This window comes from Palaemon carinicauda, unplaced genomic scaffold (genome assembly GCF_036898095.1).
Source record: "Palaemon carinicauda isolate YSFRI2023 unplaced genomic scaffold, ASM3689809v2 scaffold160, whole genome shotgun sequence".
In the NCBI taxonomy this organism is placed as follows: Eukaryota; Metazoa; Arthropoda; class Malacostraca; order Decapoda; family Palaemonidae; genus Palaemon; species Palaemon carinicauda.
The window spans coordinates 68,603-90,802 of NW_027169148.1; the positions used below are offsets into that span (position 1 = coordinate 68,603).

Consider the following 22,200-nt stretch of genomic DNA (forward strand, 5'->3'; position numbering starts at 1 on the left):
TTTTTTTTTTTTTCATTTTTTGGGCTATTTTTCTTCATTTTTTTTATTTTTTTGTGGGTTATTCTTATGAAAACTGGGTTTTTTTTTTTATAGAAAATACTTGTTTATCTAAATATTTTTAAAGTTATTCATATAATCCCTCATTTTTGTAATTAAAAAGTACTATTTGATGAAACAAAAATATTCATATTTTCTGCTTTTTTAACAAAAGACCAATTTTTTGGTCCTATTCGGTGTTATTTTTTATTTTTTCCCCGTGTTCAATGTCCATTTTATCTAATAAAACTATATTTATATTAAAAAATACATATATTTTAATTTTTTTTTCTGTGTCTTTTGTGAATTTTCTGTAAAAATATTATTTTTTTTGTACTAAAGAATGGTTTTTTTTGTTTTTTAGACTATTTTTCTTCAATTTTTTATATTTTTGTGGGTTATTCTTATGAAAACTTTTTTTTGTCACATTAAATGTTACTGAAAACTATATTTTGGTCGTATTCGGTGTTATTTTTTATTTTTTCCCTGTGTTCAGTGTCCATTTTATCCCATTTTTGTAATTAAAAAGTAGTATTTGATGAAACAAAAACATTTATATTTTCTATTTTTTCAACAAAAACCTAATTTATTTGTCCTATTAGGAGTTATTTTTCATTTTTTTCCCCATGTTCAATGTCCATTTTATCTAATAAAACTATATTTATATTAAAAAATACATATATTTTATTTTTTTGTGTGTGTCTTTTGTGAATTTTCTGTAAAGAATATTATTTTTTTGTACTAAAGAATGTTTTTTTTTTCATTTTTGGGGCTATTTTTCTTCAATTTTTAATATTTTTTGTGGGTTATTCTTATAAAAACTAAGTTTTTATATAAAAAATACTTGTTTATCTAAATATTTGTTTAATTTATTCATATAAGCCCTCATTTTTGTAATTAAAAAGTAGTATTTGATGAAACAAAAACATTTATATTTTCTATTTTTTCAACAAAAACCTAATTTATTTGTCCTATTAGGTGTTATTTTTCATTTTTTCCTCACGTTCAATGTCCATTTTACCCAATAAAACTACATTTATATCATAAAATACACATATTTTGATTTTTTAAATATTTTTTCTTATTTTTCAATAGTTTTCTATGACATATTATTAACTAGAATTCAATATTATGAACCCAAACGGTAATATTATTAACTAAAATGTAATTTTATGAAAAAAGATAATACAAATGTTAACCACAAAAAAAAAAGTTAAACGAAATGGTAATATTATTAACAAAAAAAGCATGTTATGAACTTCATTGGTAATATTATGAACATTATTTATTGGTTTTCCAAAGTTTTATTAATTGATTTTGTTGAAATTTGATTGAAATTTACGCATTTTTTCAATTAAAAAATAATTGTCGGGAATTTGAAAAATTATGAGCAGGTTAATAAAAAAATAGATTGATAATGCCCATGAATATATATTTAAAACAAATAATAATCGTTTTCTATGACAAATAAAAGATTTTTTGCGGTGACTAATGCATTTATTAATAGTATTACAAAAAATAATTTAAGAGTGTTACACAAAAAACATAACCACGCAAAATATTATCTTAACTTTTTTGAATTTTGTTAAATTTTAATAACTATTAAATAATTATTTTATTGTTACTGTTATTCAGTTATATGTAATAGTAGCTGTACTGTACATCTGTATATGTATATAAACCCCAGAATATGAACTGCAATACATCATTAGACTTCTAATTTACGACCAAGTAACATATAGTTGATAGCTAAATATTTTAGTAATGGAGGATAATAATTCTCCAGTTATTGGTATTGACCTGGGAACTACTTATTCGTGTGTTGCTGTTTTTCAAAATGAAAAAGTTGAAATTATTGCTAATGACCAAGGAAATAGAACCACTCCTTCTTATGTTGCATTCAATGACAACGAAAGACTTATTGGGGAAGCGGCAAAAAATCAATGTGCTTTGAATCCCAAAAATACCATTTTTGATGTAAAAAGGTTAATGGGCAGAAATTATATAGATGATTGCGTTCAACGAGTAATTAAAATCTTACCCTATGAAATTATTGACGAAGAGAATAAACCAAAAATACAAGTCGAACATAAAAAAGAGAAAAAGGTGTTAACCCCAGAAGAAGTATCTTCTATGATATTATCAAAAATCAAAAAAAAAATTGCAGAAAAATATTTAGGACGAAATATAAATAAAGCTGTTATTACAGTTCCAGCTTATTTTAACGATTCTCAGCGACATGCTACCAAAGATGCTGGGACCATCGCTGGACTTGATGTTATTCGAATAATTAATGAACCCACAGCCGCCGCCATCGCTTATGGATTAAATAATGATACAAAAGAACAAAACGTTTTAATATTTGATTTGGGTGGGGGGACTTTTGATGTATCTATATTGAATATTAGTAATGATGGCATTTTTGAAGTTAAATCAACAGCAGGAGATACTCATCTTGGGGGAGAAGATTTTGATAGTATTTTATTAGATTATTTTACGCGAGAATTCAACAAAAAATATAAAAAAGATTTAAGCAACAATAAAAGATCATTAAGGCGTCTTCGTTCTGCCTGTGAAACTGCTAAACGAACTTTATCTTCATCTACACAAGCGACAATCGAAATTGATTCGTTATATGAGGGAATTGATTTTCATACTACCATTACTCGCGCTAAATTTGAAAATTTGTGTGGGAGTTTATTCAAAAACACTCTAGTGCCAGTTGAAAGGGCGTTAATCGATGCTAAGCTCGATAAGAGTGACATCGATGAAATTGTTTTGGTTGGAGGTTCTACGCGTATTCCAAAAATACAAAACCTCCTCCAAACTTTTTTTAATGAAAAGAATTTGAATAAGTCGATTAATCCAGATGAGGCTGTAGCCTATGGTGCTGCCATTCAAGCTGCCATTCTCAGTGGAGATAAATCTGATAAGATCAAAGATTTATTATTACTGGATGTGACTCCCCTTTCATTAGGTATTGAAACTGCCGGTAATATTATGACTACCTTGATTAAAAGAAACGCGACAATTCCTACTAGCAAATTTGAAAACTTCACTACGTATAGTGATAACCAAGAATGTGTTAATATTAAAATATATGAAGGAGAAAGAACTAAAACTAAAGATAATAATTATTTGGGGGGGTTTCAATTAAATAATATACCCCAGGCACCCAAGGGTATACCTAAAATTAAGGTTACATTTGATATTGATATTGATGCTAATGGGATATTAAATGTGTCAGCAACCGAAGAATCTTCCGGCAAATCAGAAAAAATTACTATAACTAATGACTCGGGAAGATTAAACAAAGAAGAGGTAGATCGAATGATCAAAGAAGCTGAAATGTATGCTGCTCAAGACCGGGAATTAAGAAACGATATAGAAGCTAAATGTAAATTAGAATCATATTGCTTAGAAATACAAAATAATATTATAAATAATAACAGTAGTAATATAGATATATTTAAATCAAAATTAGAAAGTACTCTCAAGTGGATTGATGAAACCCCCCCCTGCTAAACAAAAAGATTATGAAAATAAATTAAAAGAAATAAAAAAGGATTATGAATATATACTTGGGGGAAATGAATCAAATTTACATAATAATCAATTCCACCCAACCATTGAAGAAGTTGACTAATAAACAGAGAAGGGTTTTCATAATTTATTAATATAAAATTTTATATATTGAAAAATGAATAATTTCAAAAGTTACCAAGAAGGAATAAATGCCCCAATAGATCTTTTAAAATGTAGTTTCCAGTTCTGGATACACCAACAATATCTATTTTCTCATTATTATTTAGATGTCGATAAAGAAGATGTCCCTTTTGATTTAAAATATATAAATGTATATGCCACTGATCGACTATATTATTTACACCACAAAGAATCACCATTTTATAAAAATTTAAATGAGTGTGTATTGGTTGGAAGAATGAATGATTTAAAAAATAAGAAGTTGGTATTGTATTTCTATATGCACGGAGCTACGTGGAATGATGGACTTGAAAACGAAGGGTATATTTTTTGGGCAAGAGACCCTAATTTATTGCTTCAAGTTATTTACATCGAAAATAAGCTGAGGCAAACTGTTTATAATAACCTGAAATTAGATAACACTGGGGTAATGACGCTAAAGCCATATCCTAGAGCAATCCACCATAGATATAGAAGTAACTGCAATCACATTGCCTATTCAGATGAATTTGAAAATGCTATAAAGGGTATTGATTTCAATGTTAAGTTTGATTACATATATAATCCTATTGAAGGTGATGATCTAACTCAATTTAAATTTGATGTAGGAAACATTGATAGAGTATATTACTTGAAGAAAGGCGGGAAGGGGGAAGTTGTCATGTATGCGAGACTAGACCCGCGTTTATTTGTCTATATATATATTAATCAAACTACGAAGACGATGTTTATTTCTAAATTTCGAGAGGCATTTATCAATACTATTGTAAAAATGAATCCTGATAATGAAATAAAACAAATCATTGTAGATGCAGTAAACAGAGATACTATTTTAGTATAAATAATTTTCATAATAAAAAAAGATGGACCCCAAAAAAATTAATTTTCCTATTGATTTCATATCATCACAAGGTGAAATTCAGTTATTATTTAATTGGAAAATGTTCTATAAATTAAAATCTTGTAAAGAATACCCAGCCATTTTATGTTTCCCCGAATTTTTTACCAATTCTATATTTTCTATTTTAAGATGGTACTCACACGAAAACAATGATAACCTATTATTATTATTAGAAATTAAAAATCAAATTAAAAGATTTTTTGAAATGTTAGAGGTTTTAGTAAACACAATAATTAACAACGAAAGCTATAAAGTTCAGGTTAAGAGTCCCCAACAAATTGAAAAACAGTTATGGGAAATTGTTTTCTTGACTAAGAAGAATAATAATAATAACAACAATCCCCAGGATATAGAAAATGAAAAAACAGAAATTGAACACCTTTTCTAGGAATGGTATCTAGAAAATGAAAGTAGTCAACATAATTACCAACAAATTCTATTCACAAAAAATCTCGAATTCAATAAAGTGAACACACTCAAAGAATTATCCAAAACTTTATATAACACAGGATGCTGTGATACAATAAAAGAGATTTCATTAATTCCTCCACATTCAATTCACTATGTTAATCAAACGGTTTTTTTCTAACTATTCAAAGTTGCCCCCTGAATTATATGGACCAGCAAGTTGGGGACCAATATATTGGAATATTTTTCATTCCTTTTCAATAAATGCTGCAAACAATAAAAATTCTAAAACTAATTGTTTACCAGAGCATTTATATGCATATATTCACATAATTCCACTTTTGATTCCTTGTCCTATTTGTATAAAACATTATTATACCATTATTCAACCTAGTAAAATTAAGCCGGCGATATCTATATCATAATATGAAAATTTATATGAAAAAATTCATACAAGTATATCTAATGGAAAGTTAGTGTGAATTTTTAAAAATAGACAATTATTTGTATAATGTGTACAGTATATTAACTATATATACACATAAAAGGTTTTGTTATTAATTAGAAAAATTCAGGGCGTATGCAATAGTATTCAAAATTTTTATGTGGGTATTTAGTACGTTGAGTTTACAGAGACCCATTATAATGATTTGATTTTCTGGTGAATATTTATCGGGTATATCAATAATAACATTATATTTTTTTCTTAAATTATTAATTTTTTTTCCGCGTTTACCAATGATAAATTTATAATAATCTGAATAGCCATAAATTAAGCTTTGATGTATTTGTTTTGGGTCGCAATTTTCATTTATGGGCATGATATACGAAGAAAAGGATGAGGTAGATAAAAAGGATGGTGATGGTGTATTATATAAAAATAAAGGATTATTATATAAAATATCAATTGTATTATCATTATTATTATTAATATTATTTTCAGATGAAAAAATATTATCCATTTTTTCAATTAGATCAGTAATCTTGATTTTCAGTTCTCGTATGTGAAAATGTAAGTTTTTCAGTTCATTTATATTATAATTTATATGTTGTCTATAATCACAATTTAATTTTCTAAAACAATTATTATTATTATTATTATTATTATTATTATTATTATTATTATTATTATTATTATTATTATTATTATGATTGTTGTCGTTGTTGTCGTTTTCCTCTCCTATTTTATCATCATCTTTGAGATATTTAGTGTTGTGTTTTAAATTTCCATTTTGGTATTCAACGTTAATATAATTATCACCATTAATACTACTACTACTACTACTACTACTACTACTACTACTACTATTACTACTATTATCATTTTCAAAATTCAATTTTGATTTAGTAGTCATGTTTTTTTTAGAATGTGTGACTTATCTAAGAAGATTTGCTCTTAGGATTTGAAAAAGAATATATAACAAGGTATATATGTGTGTGTGCATGATATACACATATATTTATATAAAATTTAAAAACGACAATATTTTTTTATTAAATAATTTAAAAAATGACCCAAAGAGAAAACCAAAAAAAAAGAAAAAGATATTCTTCAATCAAAAACGAAATTATTATTTCAAACGAAAAAAATATAAACCCACAAAGATATATATCTGATACCCTTTTAGTGGGATCAACAAACGAAGAAAAGAAAATGATATCTAATAATGAAGCGGAGAACCTAAGAGTTCGAATTGATATTCCTGAAATGAAAATGGATAAATTATTCAGAGTACTAGGTCCCATGAATAGTATAAAAGCTACACCAGTTGCTTCGTTAATATATTCAGATTCAAAAAAATGTCACGATTATGTAACTGCCATTTATAATAATTGGATTGAATATTTTTCATATATGGCATCTATTAATATAAGTAAAGAACTGAAATTTGAAGATTTTTTTAGAAATATCAATAAATTTATTATTAAAAATTACTTTTCTAAATATGATATTACAATAAATTCTTTGTTTAATTTACATGATTTAACAGACAAAGAACGTAATATATTGTCGTGGAATAGATACCCAAATACGTGGGAATTAAAGGATGCCAAAAACAAAGAACACATCTCCGCATTTATAAACAAAGATGCAATTTATATATATTATTTTCCAGATGAAATTATAGGAATTTGTAACTGTTCGACGACGACTACTACTACTACTACTACTACTACTAATAGTAATAATGATAATAATAACATTGACATACAACTGAAAAATAAATCTTTGTTTCCAGGATTATCTACATCAAATAGCATCGTAGATCAAATTGAAAATAAAGCAATTTATATCCATTTATCAGAAAAAAATAAATTGATTAATACTGATCACCGTTTTGTTGTTTTGGGTGCCGAGAGACCCCTATTCAATACTACAGTAAATATTTCGTGTTTAAATGCATTAAATGATACTTTATATAAAATAGGACCTACTGTATTAGATATAACTATAGTTATATTTCATGCCATGTTACACTTGAAATGTTTCGCCGAGGAAAATGATTATTGTTATGGACATAATATAAAATTTTTACAACAATTTATTAATTACACCCCCTCAGTATTATTTGGACATCCATTTTTCCCTCCAGTTACTACTATTATAGACGGAAAAAATGTAATTTCTAAATAAATTTCAACTTTGATAACATGATTCATTTTAAGTCTCATAAAAATCAATAGCGGCTACTGAAGTTTTCTACTCTTTTATATTGAATTTTTCATATAATAACGGCGAAAATTTTGTTAAAAAAATACTTGATTTGCCCATTGAGGCATAATATAATATAGAACATATACTTTCAATCAATAATAATTTTTTCAGGGGAGTAGCCCATTGCGATACTGTATTATTGGTATCTGTATTTTGTTTAGAAAATTTGACACAACAATTTCCAATAGATCTAATCATGGAAGAAAAGTCGTTGTTTTCTGCATGGAATTTAGCATTTAATTCGTGTATTATTTTTTTTTTGCTCTCTGATGGGTGTATCATAAAACCAAAATTGTAATCACTACCAAAAAATATAAAATGTAATATAACGTATAATATCATTTGATCAATATTAAATTTAAGGCCACATAATAAACTATATAGATTTAATATAAAAGGCCCACTATATGTGTCACTGTTTTTACTTTTACTTAATGTGGGGGCTACTATAGCTACATTTTTTATTTGTCTTAAAACGAGCATGGCCATTACATCCGAGTCAGATGAAAGTATAACATTTGTTTCATTCCCACAGAATTTCTGAGTAAATTTGATTAGCTCCACTTCCCCTTCTCCTCTTTTAGAATATTCAATATGATAGTTACTTTCTAATGAAAAATTATAGGGATACGATAAAGAAATAAGTTTTTCTTTTAATAAATGAAAAATATATTCATGGAGTTCATTCTTTTCTGATAAAGTCAACAAACTATAATCATCCATTTTTTCTCTTTTTTTCTGTTTTTGATGATTGGAGATGATCCATCCACGGCAAAAAAACAATAAACAGTATCGTTAATGATTTCTTCTTTCCTTCATAAAATGAGCAAATCTGTTCTATATAATATATGATGCTATTAACTACACCAGTTACATTACATTTTTTTATATCAATTTTATCATCATCTAACAACGCATTTTTGTCTGGTCTTTTAACGTGTGCATGTAAAAATATGGCTCCATCAACACCAATACTATTTAGTTTCTCCCCATTTCCGATATTATCATATATATCATTGAGATGTTGCGATTGATAATGATTATCATTATTATTTTTGTATTTTGTTAGTAAAGGTAGCCGAGCATTATTATTTTGAATTTTATTTGTAAGAAACGGAACTCCCATTATCTAACTAGTGAAAATGATATACTATATATATATATGCAATCTAAAGTTTGTAAAGTTTAATATAAAATATAAAAAATGAGAACTGTATCCAAAATGGTCCTATCTGATGCATTATTCGTGACAATGATATTCTTATCATTGGTGTTATTGGTTATATCTATATTAAAGATTTTGAAAAAAAATTATAATATTTACATAAGTGACCAACAAATGTTATTTAATGAAATTATAGTGTTAATTGGACTAATACTATTAGAAATAGCTAGTGTATATTTAAAATATTATAATTATAATGATAAATTGAATCAAACAACCTATATTAGAAATAATCTTAATATTGATGATGATATCACTTAATTATGTTTCTACATATTGTACTTTTATCAGTTTTTTATCAGAGTTCTTCTTCATCATCATCATCATCGTTATTATTATAGTTTTCCTTTTCTTCGAGTAGGGCAATGTTGGTTCTATCATTTTTTCCTTCTAAAGACGCATTTGCCTTTTCTAATTTAAATTGGTTTTCTTGTTGATCTTTTTGTTGATTTTCAATCTTAGGTATTTTTATTGGAATTTCTTCTTCTTCGTCTTCTTTGGTTTTTTCTATTTTCCTTTTATTAGCCCTTCTGCTTCTATCAAGCCCACCACCATGATCATCATCTAATAATACTTCTTCTTTTTCGGTTATTTCCATTTTGAGGTCGTCCATAGTATAAAATTGGATTTTATCATTTTCCATATCTACCAATTGTGTTGTTTTTGTTTCTTTTTGTTGTTTATTTTCCTTTTCAATTATAATATTAGTTTTCTTCTTTGGGTGTATTTTTTTCGGGGTCGTGATTGGGTGTATTTTTTTCGGGGTCGTGATTTTTTTGTTCTTTTTTATTGATGTATCCCCCTTTTTGATATTCCCCTTTTTTATTTTTTTACTGACACCATCACCTGCACTTTTAATTTTTCTTTCTTTTTTTATGTCTACCGCGTTCTCGTCGTCCAATAATGTATCTTCTTTCTTTATTACCTTTATTTTAGAATCCAATTGGTGGTCCTGGTTATTTTGTGCCGCTACTTCTTTTTCTATTTCATCTTGTACTTTTGTAGGGGTGTGTTGATATTTTCAGTTTTTAAACTCTCGTCCTTTTTAGAAACAACACCATTATTGCTATTGGTGCCGTCATTAGTATCATTATAAGTTAGCATTGGAGGACTATAAGTTGGTGTTAAGGGTGGTAGTGGTAGTGGTACTGGTGGTGGTAATACCCACGACGATGATAATGATGATGGCAAATTACTATTATTTTCTTCGTGGTTTGAAATTGCCAGAGTAGTAGTATTTTGTTGATCATTATTATCAATGACATTGCTGTTATTTTCAGATTTTAAATTCTCTATTGGTATTAGTCTAATTTTCTCGTCCTTCTTAAAAACAATATTATTATTGCTATTGGTGCTGTCATTAGTATCATTATAAGTTAGCATTGGAGGACTATAAGTTGGTGGTAGTGGTGGTAGTGGTGGTGGTAATACCAACGATGATGATGATGATGATGGCAAATTACTATTATTTTCTTTGTGGTTTGAAATTGCCAGAGTAGTAGTATTTTGTTGATCATTATTATCGTTGACAATGTTATTATATGGTGGTAAGTTTGTTATAAATTGTATTGTTGTTGTTGTTGTTGTTGATGATGATGATTGGAGTGGTGGTGGTAGTGGTAGTGGTAGTGGTAGTGGTGGTGGTGGTGGTGGTAAAGATATAAGTTGTTGTTGTTGTTGTGGTGGTGGTGGTGGTAGTGGTAGTGGTAATTGTGAAGTTATTATTGGAGTTGACAGAGATTCTTCTTGGTCTACTTCCATTAGTGTCTCGTTATCATCATTAATATTATTATTATTACTATTATCATCATTATATAATTGTGGTTTATTTGCCCTTAATTGATCTAATCTTGATTCAGTAGGAATGTAATAAGGATTATTGTTATTATTACTACCAAATGTAAACAAGGAAGATGATGATGATGATGGTGGTAATGGTTGGTTATTACTACCAAATGTAAACAAGGAGGATGATGGTTGGATTATTTTATTTTCAGGTAATAATGACACTTGTTGATGTTCCATTAATTGTAAATTATCATCATCTTTATTTGGGGGGTTGATTTGGAGGGGAGGTGAATGTTCGTCAGATGATGGTTGGGTTATTTTATTTTCAGGTAATAATGACACTTGTTGATGTTCCATTAATTGTAAATTATCATCATCTTTATTTGGGGGGTTGATTTGGAGGGGAGGTGAATGTTCGTCTTCCATCACCTGCATAGCTTTGTTTGCTTTGTGTTTGATTATTGTCTTATTATCATTATTAGGATTATTATATAAAGGTGTGGTGTTTACACCCAGTTGTTCTAATCTCGATTTAGTAGAGACATCATAATAATCACGGGGCAATTCACTTGGTTGTAAATTATCATTATTACCACTAGTTGTAGGTAAAAGGGGTGATGGTTGGATTGTTTCTTTTAGCGTTGAGGATGGTGGAATGAGTTGTTGTTGTTGCTGTTGTTTTTCTTGGTTCTTTATCAATAGTGAAAGTGCTTTGTTGTTTTCGTCAATTTGATTTTTCAGCCCTAAAGTATCTTTACTTGTTATTTTAGCAACCCGGTTTTCTTTTTTTGAAAAGTCACCAAAAATCGTAACTAATTTTTCAATATGATTATTTGTTAATGCTAAAGCATTTTCATGTTCCTGAAACAACAAGTCTTTTTCTTTTTTATGCTTAAGAATTATATTATTTTTTTCTTTTATAGCCTTTTCAAGTTTGATGTTTTGTTTTGAAATTGTTGAGTTTAATTGTTCAATTTCTTCTTCTTGAATTTTTAATTGTTTTAAATGTTTAGTGCACTCCTTTTTCATTTTTTTCATATCGTCATTTGTTTCACGTATGATGTTTTCATTTTCTTTTTGATACTGTTCATTTGAATATAAATAATCATCTCTCTCTTTTTTTATTCTTTTTATAATACTTTCATTATCTCGCTTATCACTTTTCTTGTCTTGTTCACACTTTTCTAATTTATATTCTAAGTCGCTAATTAAACTTTTTTGTTCTTGAATTACTTGTTTAAACAAAATTATATCTTTCTCTATATTTTTTATATGTTTTTCGTAATTTGAAATTGTGTCTTTATTTATACTTTCATGTATTGGGGTGTCTTTTTGCGCTTTGCAATGATTTAACTCTTTGGAAAGTTCCTTTATTTTATTTTTCTTATCTAAATAATTTTTTAGATTTTCTTTTTCTTTTTCATGAGGTTTTGCTATTTCGGTCTTAGAGTTTTTTAGTTCTTCTTCTAATAAATATATTTTATTTTCTTTATCAGACAGCAAATTTGTAAATGATAAAATAATTGTGTCACTGTTTTTGTTTTTATCATTATAATCTTCAGTATTTTCTAAATCTGGGTATAATGTCTCCTCTGTTTCCATATTTTGTGTATCAGTTCTAACGCTTAATACATTTTTCCAATATTTATTATTATTTTCGAGTGTATTTTTACACATATTCATCATGTGCTCATTATACACTAGGACCTCCTTTTCGTGAAGTCTAATTTTTTGTTCCCTTTGTTTATATGAATCAAATTCGCTTAGTAATAAATTATAAGCACGTTCACAAGCATCGTGTGATTGGTTTAATTTTTTAACTAAATCATTCTGTAAAATTTCATATTTATTTTTGTAAGTAAGATGTAGGTCTAACATTTTCTTTTGTATTTGAGTTTCATGCCAATTCCAATTTTCTTCCTTTTTTTCGTAAGACAAATAAAAATATTTATATATTAAGGCAATAACTCTTAATTCTTGCATCCATAATAAATTTCCTACGTTGGTATGTAAATTTGTGCTCATATAACCATTTAAAATTGAAGAAAATAGAGATGACCATTTATGTAAAGTATCTTTTCCAATCAACGTATTAGTGTTATTTAATGCTTTTTGAAGTTCATTTTCCATAACATATAAAGCTTGCGAAAGAAAATGGTCAAAATTGGGCGGAAGAAATAAATAAAAACTAACCTTTGAGTCTTTTTTTAAACAATCTAAAAGATTCTCTACTTTTTGTGATTTGTAAATCATGTCTTTAAATTCTCTGGTACTATATATTGAACATTACCACCCCTTTGCCATTTAGACGTCCACATATAATATAATAAGTGAATAATAGCCGAATGAAAATTACTTTCATTATTCAACTGAAGTTTTAATATTTCATTGATACCTTCGTATTTTTTCTGGTTGATAATGTATGACAAAATACGATGGAAAAACATTGAATAATATTGAATTGCTTTTCCATAATTTTCATTTTCAATTTCTTCGCATATCATTATAACAGGATCCATTTAAGGATGTATATTTTTTAACATTAAGAAATATAGGATCACAGTTAATGATATCATCATAAAAAAGTTTTGTGGGTGAAATTTATTGTGCGACTTTCATAACTTGATATATAACATCCATGTTTTTAAAGTTTGAAATGATTATATCAACAAAATTACTATATTCTCTTATTTGTTTGTCGGTATGTTTGCTGAGTCGTGAAGGCATAGACCATTGTTTAATTGCACTTTCGTGAAAATTTAAACAGCTGGAAATAAAAATTATTTGATATAGGCAATCTAATAAAATCTTGCCTTGATATGTCAAATAATTTTCAGCGTCTGAGATATACGAGCGTAATGCTTTTAACTGAATAATGTCTTTATGTTTACGAATAGTCAAATTTTTTTGAATTGATTTTAAGATTGTAGTAGCAAAGATTTTCGGAAAATTATAATGACGATTAGGTTGTATTCTCGTTAATTGCTCAAGCATTTCAATAATGGTAAATATTTTGTCCATATAAAATGCTTTTAAGTTCTCTATAGAATTTGATTTATATTCATCAAACGTTTCACAAATTTTCTTAAAACTTATAATGTTTGCATTATAGATAATAGAATTTGCATTATATATGTCTATTAAATTTAGAATTTCTTTTTTGTGTGGTGCCCAATTATTAATATTCACAGAAGGAAAATAATTATCGTCATGATTATATTTTATATTTGGTGATATAGTTATGTCATCTTGGTCCCACCAAAAACTATTATGTGGCGATGAAAATTTCGTCAGTGTTTCGTGTGACTTACTATGATAATCTTTGGTAATTTCATTTTTTCGTTTAGGCGTTGATAAAAATAAAGATTCGTCGACAAAATCTATTTCATTTTTCTCTTTTGGTTCTTTTTTTATTTTGCTTGTGTTATTATTGTCATAATAATAATCATAATAATAATCATAATCATTCATAGATTCTTCATAACTATCGGTGCTGGTGCTACTAATACTGCTTACATCGTTGTTATCAACAAAAACACCATTCATTTTTTTACTTAGGTAATATCTTATATAAGCCGAAGAAGATCATTACTCTAATAAAACATAACCATCTCTTCTACAAAAAACAATTGTGATCATGAAAATGTTTTTCTCTTTGACGATGGTTCATCCAATATACTGTTTAATGAACTTTTGGAGATGGGCACCGATGAGTACTATAAAAAAAAAAACCCATTTATATCAATCTTCAATCATATTCATAACCCCTCTTGGATGTCAAGAAATCCAATTACTAAAAAAAGTTCCAATCATATCTTAAACTTACCAGAAAATATACCATTTTTTACTATCTGTGAGGTATGTATTGATATCAATTCATGTTATCTAGATTGTAATTTGAATATTGAACTTAATATTTCAAAAAATAATCTATCTGACCCAAACATGAAACAATTTTCTAAGAATCAATTTAAAAGAATTGGGGTAAATAAATGTATGGTGACAAATTTATCAAGTGACCCAATTATAAATGATGGTGAAATTACTTGCCTTGTAAAAATTAAAAAAAAAAAAAACAATATACAGAAAAACTATCATTCAATGTAGTTAAAAAAATAAATTTCAAAATTGAAAATTCATATAACATTTCCTCTATAAATAAATCATTGTCGTGTACAAATAGAGACAATAACGAAAATATTATATGGACTATAAATAATAATCACCTCATTTCTTCATTGGAACCAACAATATATATGAAAAAACTGAATAGTCGAATGAATATAAAAAATATTACTTGTTCAGTATATGATATATTTCAACCTTATATTATTAGACAAAATTATTTTATATTAAATGATGAAAATTTTTACATGTTTAATAATAATAATACAACATATAAATATAGTTATGTTTTTATAATAATATGTCAGCTTCTTTTGGTAAATATCCTACAAAAATGAAAATTTATCAATCATTTGTTTTATGTCTTCCTTAGAAAATGTTGCGTGATTCAAATGGGGGGGATATGATATTGTAATAGATTCTAGCTCAGAGTCGAATATACTATTTTTTTCATCTTGTAATCTATTAACAAAAGACAAAACGTGCATCGATTGTCCGGAAAATGGACAATAACCTTTCTTTCTAAAGTCTAATCTCGAGAAGAAAATTTTATATGTATTAATAAATAATATAACTCCTAAGATAATATACAACAACAACAAGAAGAATAAAACTTTATAGATACTAGAGCCTCCAATTATAATGGAAAGTATTAAAGGAGATATAAACAGAATAACCTCAGGTAATCCACAAATATTAATAAGTGTATCCATTTTTTAGATATATTATCATATTCTTTATATTGTCGGGTTATTTTTTTATGTTTACGCAGAGGATATAGGGAAAAAGAATAATTAATATGGATTTTGAAAAAGATAATATTGTACATGCACACATATCTAATTGAAAATGCTTAATCAAAACCATGGATTGATATCAATTCATGTTATCTAGATTGTAATTTGAATCTTGAACTTAATATTTCAAAAAATAGTTCATCTGACCCAAACACGAAACAATTTTCTAAATATTACTTGTTCACTCTATAATATATTTCAGCCTTATATTAAAAAATTATTAATTATTTCTTTTATGTCTTCCTTAGAAAATGTTGCGTGATTCAAATATGACATTTCAATAGATTCTAGTTCAGAGTTGTATATATTAATTCTTTCTTTTTGTAATCTATTAACAATAGACAAAACATGCATCGACTGTCCAGGACATCGACTACCTTTCTTATTAAAGTCTAATCTCGCGAAAAAAATTTCATGTGTATGAATAAATAATATAACTCCTAAGATAATATAAAACAACAACAAGAAGAATAAAACTTTATAGGGTTTAGAGCCCCCAATTATAATGGAAAGTATTAAAGGAGATATAAACAAAATAACCTCAGTTAATCCACAAATATTAATAAGTGGATTCATTTTTTAGATATATTATCGCCAATTCGATGTTTTGGTAGTTCTGGTCGTTTGTCACTTGCACTGTCTGTGGAGGATGCGCCTGTGAAGGAGGGACAGAGGAGGAGACGTCTCTTATGTCTTGTAAAAATAAAAAAAAACAATATACAGAAAAACTATCATTTATTGTAGTAAAAAAAATAAATTTCAAAATTGAAAATTCATATAATATTTTCTCTATAAATGAATCATTGTCGTGTCCAAATAGAGACAATAACGAAAATATTATATGGACTATAAATAATAATCACCTCATTTCTTCATTGGAACCAACAATATATATGAAAAAACTGAATAGTCAAATGAATATAAAAAATATTACTTGTTCAGTCTATGATATATTTCAGCCTTATATTAAAAAGATATCAATTATTTTTTTTTATGTCTTCCTTAGAAAATGTTGCGTGATTCAAATATGACATTTTAATAGATTCTAGTTCAGAGTCGAATATACTAATTCTTTCTCTTTGTAATCTATTAAAAAAATACTAAGCGTACATCGATTGTCCGGAAATATGACCACCTTTCTTACTAAAGTTTAATCTCGCGAATAAAATATCATGTGTATGAATAAATAATATAACTCCTAAGATAATATAAAACAACAACAAGAAGAATAAAACTTTATAGGGTTTAGAGCCCCCAATTATAATGGAAAGTATTAAAGGAGATATAAACAAAATAAACTCAGGTAAATCACAAATATCAATAAGTGGATTCATTTTTTAGATATATTATCGCCAATTCGATGTTTTGGTAGGTCTGGTCGTTTGTCACTTGCACTGTCTGTCTATGGAGTATGCACCTGTGAAGGAGGGACAGAGGAGGAGGAGGCGTCTCTTATGTCTTGTAAAAATAAAAAAAAATAAAAATAATATACAGAAAAACTATCATTTCTTGTAGTAAAAAAAAATAAATTTCAAAATTGAAAATTCTTATAACATTTTCTCTATAAATGAATCATTGTCGTGTCCAAATAGAGACAATAACGAAAATATTATATGGACTATAAATAATAATCACCTCATTTCTTCATTGGAACCAACAATATATATGAAAAAAACTGAATAGTCAAATGAATATAACAAATATTACTTGTTCAGTCTATGCTATATTTTAACCTTATATTATTAAAAATGATGAAAATTTTTACGTATTCAATAATAATAATAATAATAACAATAATAATACAACATATGAATATAGTTATGTTTTTACACTAATATGTCAGCTTCTTTTGGTAAATATCCTACAAAAATGAAAATTAATGAGCAAGTTATTATTTATCTATTATTTCAACATCTCTGTTTTCCTGTAATAAATTGCCCTCGGTGGTTGGAATTTTTTCATCAAATTTATCGGCCTGTAAAAGTTCATCTTTTTGATCAACTGAATCCTCGGATACATTTGTTTCCGGAAATTCCTTATTGAAAGTTTCATCGATCATTTGTTTTAAGTCTTCTTTAAAAAATGTTGCGTGATTGAAATAGGGGGGATATGATATTGTAATAGATTTTATTTCAGAGTCGAATATACTATTTTTTTCTTCTTGTAATTTATTAACAAAATACCAAGCGTACATTGATTGTCCGGAAATATGATCGCCCTTCTTACTAAAGTCTAATCTCGCGATGAAAATTTTATATGTATTAATAAATAATATAATTCCTAAGATAATATACAACAACAATAAGAAGAATAAAACTTTATAGATACTAGAGCCCCCAATTATAATGGAAAGTATTAAAGGGGATATAAACAAAATAACCTCAGGTAATCCACAAATATTAATAAGCGTATCCATTTTTTAAATATATTATTAATCAATTTGGCTTTTGAAAGAGATGATATTGTACATACATGCATATTTAATTGAAAATGCTTAAAACTATTTCTTGATAAAAAAACATTTTTTTATTAAATTTTATATTAATTTGGTTCATTAAAATGAATAAAAAAATAATATATATGTATACATATATACAAATAAATTTTGATTACGATCAATATAAGCTGATAGTGATTATGTTTATGAATAACAATGAAATTTTAAAAAACCTGGCGCCGTATATACCAATTTTGAATAAAACAATAACAATGAATGATAAAACGAACACTCCGATAAAATATTTAATACTCAAAGAAAAAAAAAATAAACGTACAAAAGAACTAATTTGTTTTAAATGTAAGAGGGCAAATGAAAGTGAATATTATTTAGAACAGGCCCCTTCAATTTCAAAAATTTCTGATGAATTGATAGAAATTCGTCATTGTTGTAAAAGTTGTAAATTAGAATAATTCTATTTGTGTGGTTATCATAAGTATAATGATATAAATAAAACGACTAAATATAAATACAATTACTTTATTTTTATTAAACAATTGCCAATTAAGTCTGTTTCCTTTTACATGGTGGGGTATTGTGATGATTAAACAAAATAAAATGAATAAAAAAAACACTCAAGATTACTAACTACTATCACAATAATGAAAACATTGAAATGATAATATTCATCCTCAAATATATAATATAAAATTGATATATTTTCAGTCTGATTAACTCTAACACAACGCGCGGGAATAGTGTTTTCTCAAGAAAGTAATATACATAAAAATAAAAAAAAATAATGAACGAAAGGTTTTTTTTTATTTTGAAGCATGTCTTTGTTTAAAACGGCGTTTATTTTTTCTATCATAAATATAATTTTTTGTTATTATTTTATCAATTAATTCTTCGATGGGTTTGTTATCAAAAGTATTCTTAAAAGAACCCACGGGCTGAATATCCTTATACATTGTTGAATTTGCTGATATTGATGTGCAATAAAAACACGGACGCATGCAAATAGAACAAAAATAGCCTTTAAATTCTTCCCAATTTTCAGTGATATCCAGAAGTGGCTTGAAATTATCAATTATATTTACACAAAAATAATCGTGGTATCCATCGGGCCCAGTCACCCAGCCCGGATCAGATACATAACGTATACATTCTTTACAAATAACTCTCCCAGTACTTTCACAAACACATCCAGAACGAATAATTACATTATCATCAGACCTTTTTTTTATCTTATAAAACTTTTTCACAAAGTCATAATATGTTAATTTTGGAATATCGATGGTGTTGTCATTATTATTATTTTCTGGTTGTAGTGTTTTATAATAAACTTTCCATCAAATATGAGCATCAACTGTAAATAATATTGCATATGGAAGGGATATAGACTCCACCTCAAAATTAATAGTAATAATCAGATTATCGATAAAGTTTTTCCAAGACCTGGGATCTAAATACAATTTATCAAATATCAAACCAAGCCAAACTGCACACGGCCTTAATTTTATTTTCAAATGATTGTCGTCTTGATATAGCACACGAAAAAAAAAATCCACGATCACATGAAATGTTTACTTTGTGTTCACCACCAAAATTTAATGGCCAATGTGTATGAAATTTATCTTCCATTATCAATTTATTCTAAATACTAAGTTCACCAATAACAACAACGGAAAATAAAGACTTTCTTCATAAAATATATACAAAAAAAAGAAAAACAAATTTATGTATTAAGAACAAGATCTTTTGTAATTATTTCTTGTTCGTCCTCTTCGTGGGTTAAATTGTTGATTACAATAGTATTAACCAAGCCTGAATATAATTCTTTAAAATAATATATATATTTGTAACAAGAATAATATTCATCAAATTTCTTTAATTTACCCAAGGGAAAATGAGGTGATACTGTAGTGAAATGAAAACAAGGACGTAAACAGTATTTACAATAATAATGACGATAATTATTAATTATATACACAAATATATTGAAATTTTTTCTGTGCCAAAACACTTAGGTATTGGTAAATCTTCAATCCGTCTCGTGTGAAAATAATCTGTGAATTTGTGCCCCCCACTACTACTAACCCAGCTTGGTTCAATTGTATAATGCATACACTCTTCACATACAACATCCCACGTTATTGTACAAAAATATCCAGTATAAACAATTACATTATCAGATTCTTCTTTTAGTTTATAAAATTTTTCAATAAAATTGTCGGGTATTAGTTCTGGAATATTGCTGATATTGCCATTATTTATAGTAATATCTTCTCGCAGTTTAGAATAAACTCTCCATCGAATATTAGCATCAATAGTAAATAATAATACATAGGGGAAAGGTAAAGAAATATCTTTTAAATCTATATCAATAATCTTATCATTATCAATAAATTCTTTCCAAGTTGTGGACCCTAAAGCTAATTTTTTGAACATATGAAAAAGCCAAAATGCACGATCCAATAATCTTATTTCCAAATAATTGTCGTCTCGATATAACACGTGAAAAAAAAATCCACAATCACTAGAAATATCTACATTCCGTTGGCCATTAAAACTTATGGGCAAACTTAAGGGCCATACTATAGCATTAGGATTAGGATTAGTATTCATTTCAAAATTACTACTACTACTACTACTACACCCAAAACATCAAATTATAGTGGTGAATCGTAATGATATATTATATTTATATTATTATCATTAGTATCAAGTATGGAAATATTTTTGAAAATAGTTTAAGCTAAATATAAATTATATTTTCTGTATCTTCACCAGAAAATAATAACTCATCGTTGGCGTAATTGTTAATGGTATAATAGTCTCAACATATCTCTCGTTCTTGTCTCACCAAGGACAGCAGCCCTCCTCTTTTTTCTTCGGTGTGTACTACTGCCCCCTTTAATATCTTCCTTTTCTTTACCGTCAGTGTCCGAGCCAAAAAGTAAATGAGTATCATCATGCAGGTTAGGGAGAAATTTCAAATTTGCAATTAATTTCTCAATGTTTCCTATTAACATAATGCCAAATTTTGTTTCATAGTACACACACTGACCACGATGACCAAAACTAACCACCTTTTCCAAGAGACAGTGCGCTGAATTTGCACCCAGGACAAACTGAATGTCTGATATGTCTTCTTTATCCTCATCAAGAAACTCATCTAAAAGCTCATAACCATAATTTCTAAAACCTTTAACAACTTTACCAAGGCCGGGTATTTCCGATGAATCTAAATTTAAATCTGGGTGACAAAAAGCTTCTATATTATGCACTGTTTTCCCAATCTTAACATAAATTTGAACTATCTTTGTACGACAGAGTTTTGATCCAGTCATTCCACGGAGATATAAGTTAACATTATCACGAACAACTTTGAAACGCCGACCTTCTAAAGCACGCTCAGAAATGAAATCAATTTGGCAACCTGAATCCATCAAACCTCTTATTTTACTACGGCCCAACATACAAGAAAATGTAGGAACAATTGAAAGTTGATTCCTGAGAGTTTTATTCATTCCTTTTTAGGAAAAAAAAAACTACAAAACAAAACAAAAAAAAACAGAAGGAAATTTTTTTTATAACAAGAGCAGAGTAACAATAACTTTAATGTCAATATTGGATAAAGAAACTTTAAAATTAAAAATATTAGATTCTTTATTCTTCTATTATCTATTTATTCTAAATACTAAGTTCACCAATAACAACAATGGAATATAAAGTCTTTCTTCATCAAATATATACAAAAAAAAGAAAAACAAATTTATGTATTTGGAACAAGATTGTTTGTAAATATTTCATGAGTTAAATTGTTGGTTACTATAGCATCAACCATCGGCGCCTGTACTTTTTGCCAAACTTCCAAGAAGATTGAATATAATCTTCCAAAACAAAGTTCTACATATGTGAAACTATTATGATGAATATAAAATTTCTTTAATTCACCCAAGAGAAAATGAGGTGATACTGTGATAAAATGAAAACAAGGACGTAAACAGTATTTACAATAATAATGACGATAATAATTAAGTATATACACAAGTATAT

The 22,200-nt window shown here is 27.1% G+C and overlaps 1 pseudogene; it reads left to right on the top strand.

Moving 5' to 3' along the window:
* The first annotated feature begins 1,800 nt into the window (after positions 1-1,800).
* On the top strand, positions 1,801-3,682 carry LOC137635691 (heat shock 70 kDa protein cognate 4-like; annotated as a pseudogene).
* The last annotated feature ends 18,518 nt before the right edge of the window (positions 3,683-22,200 follow it).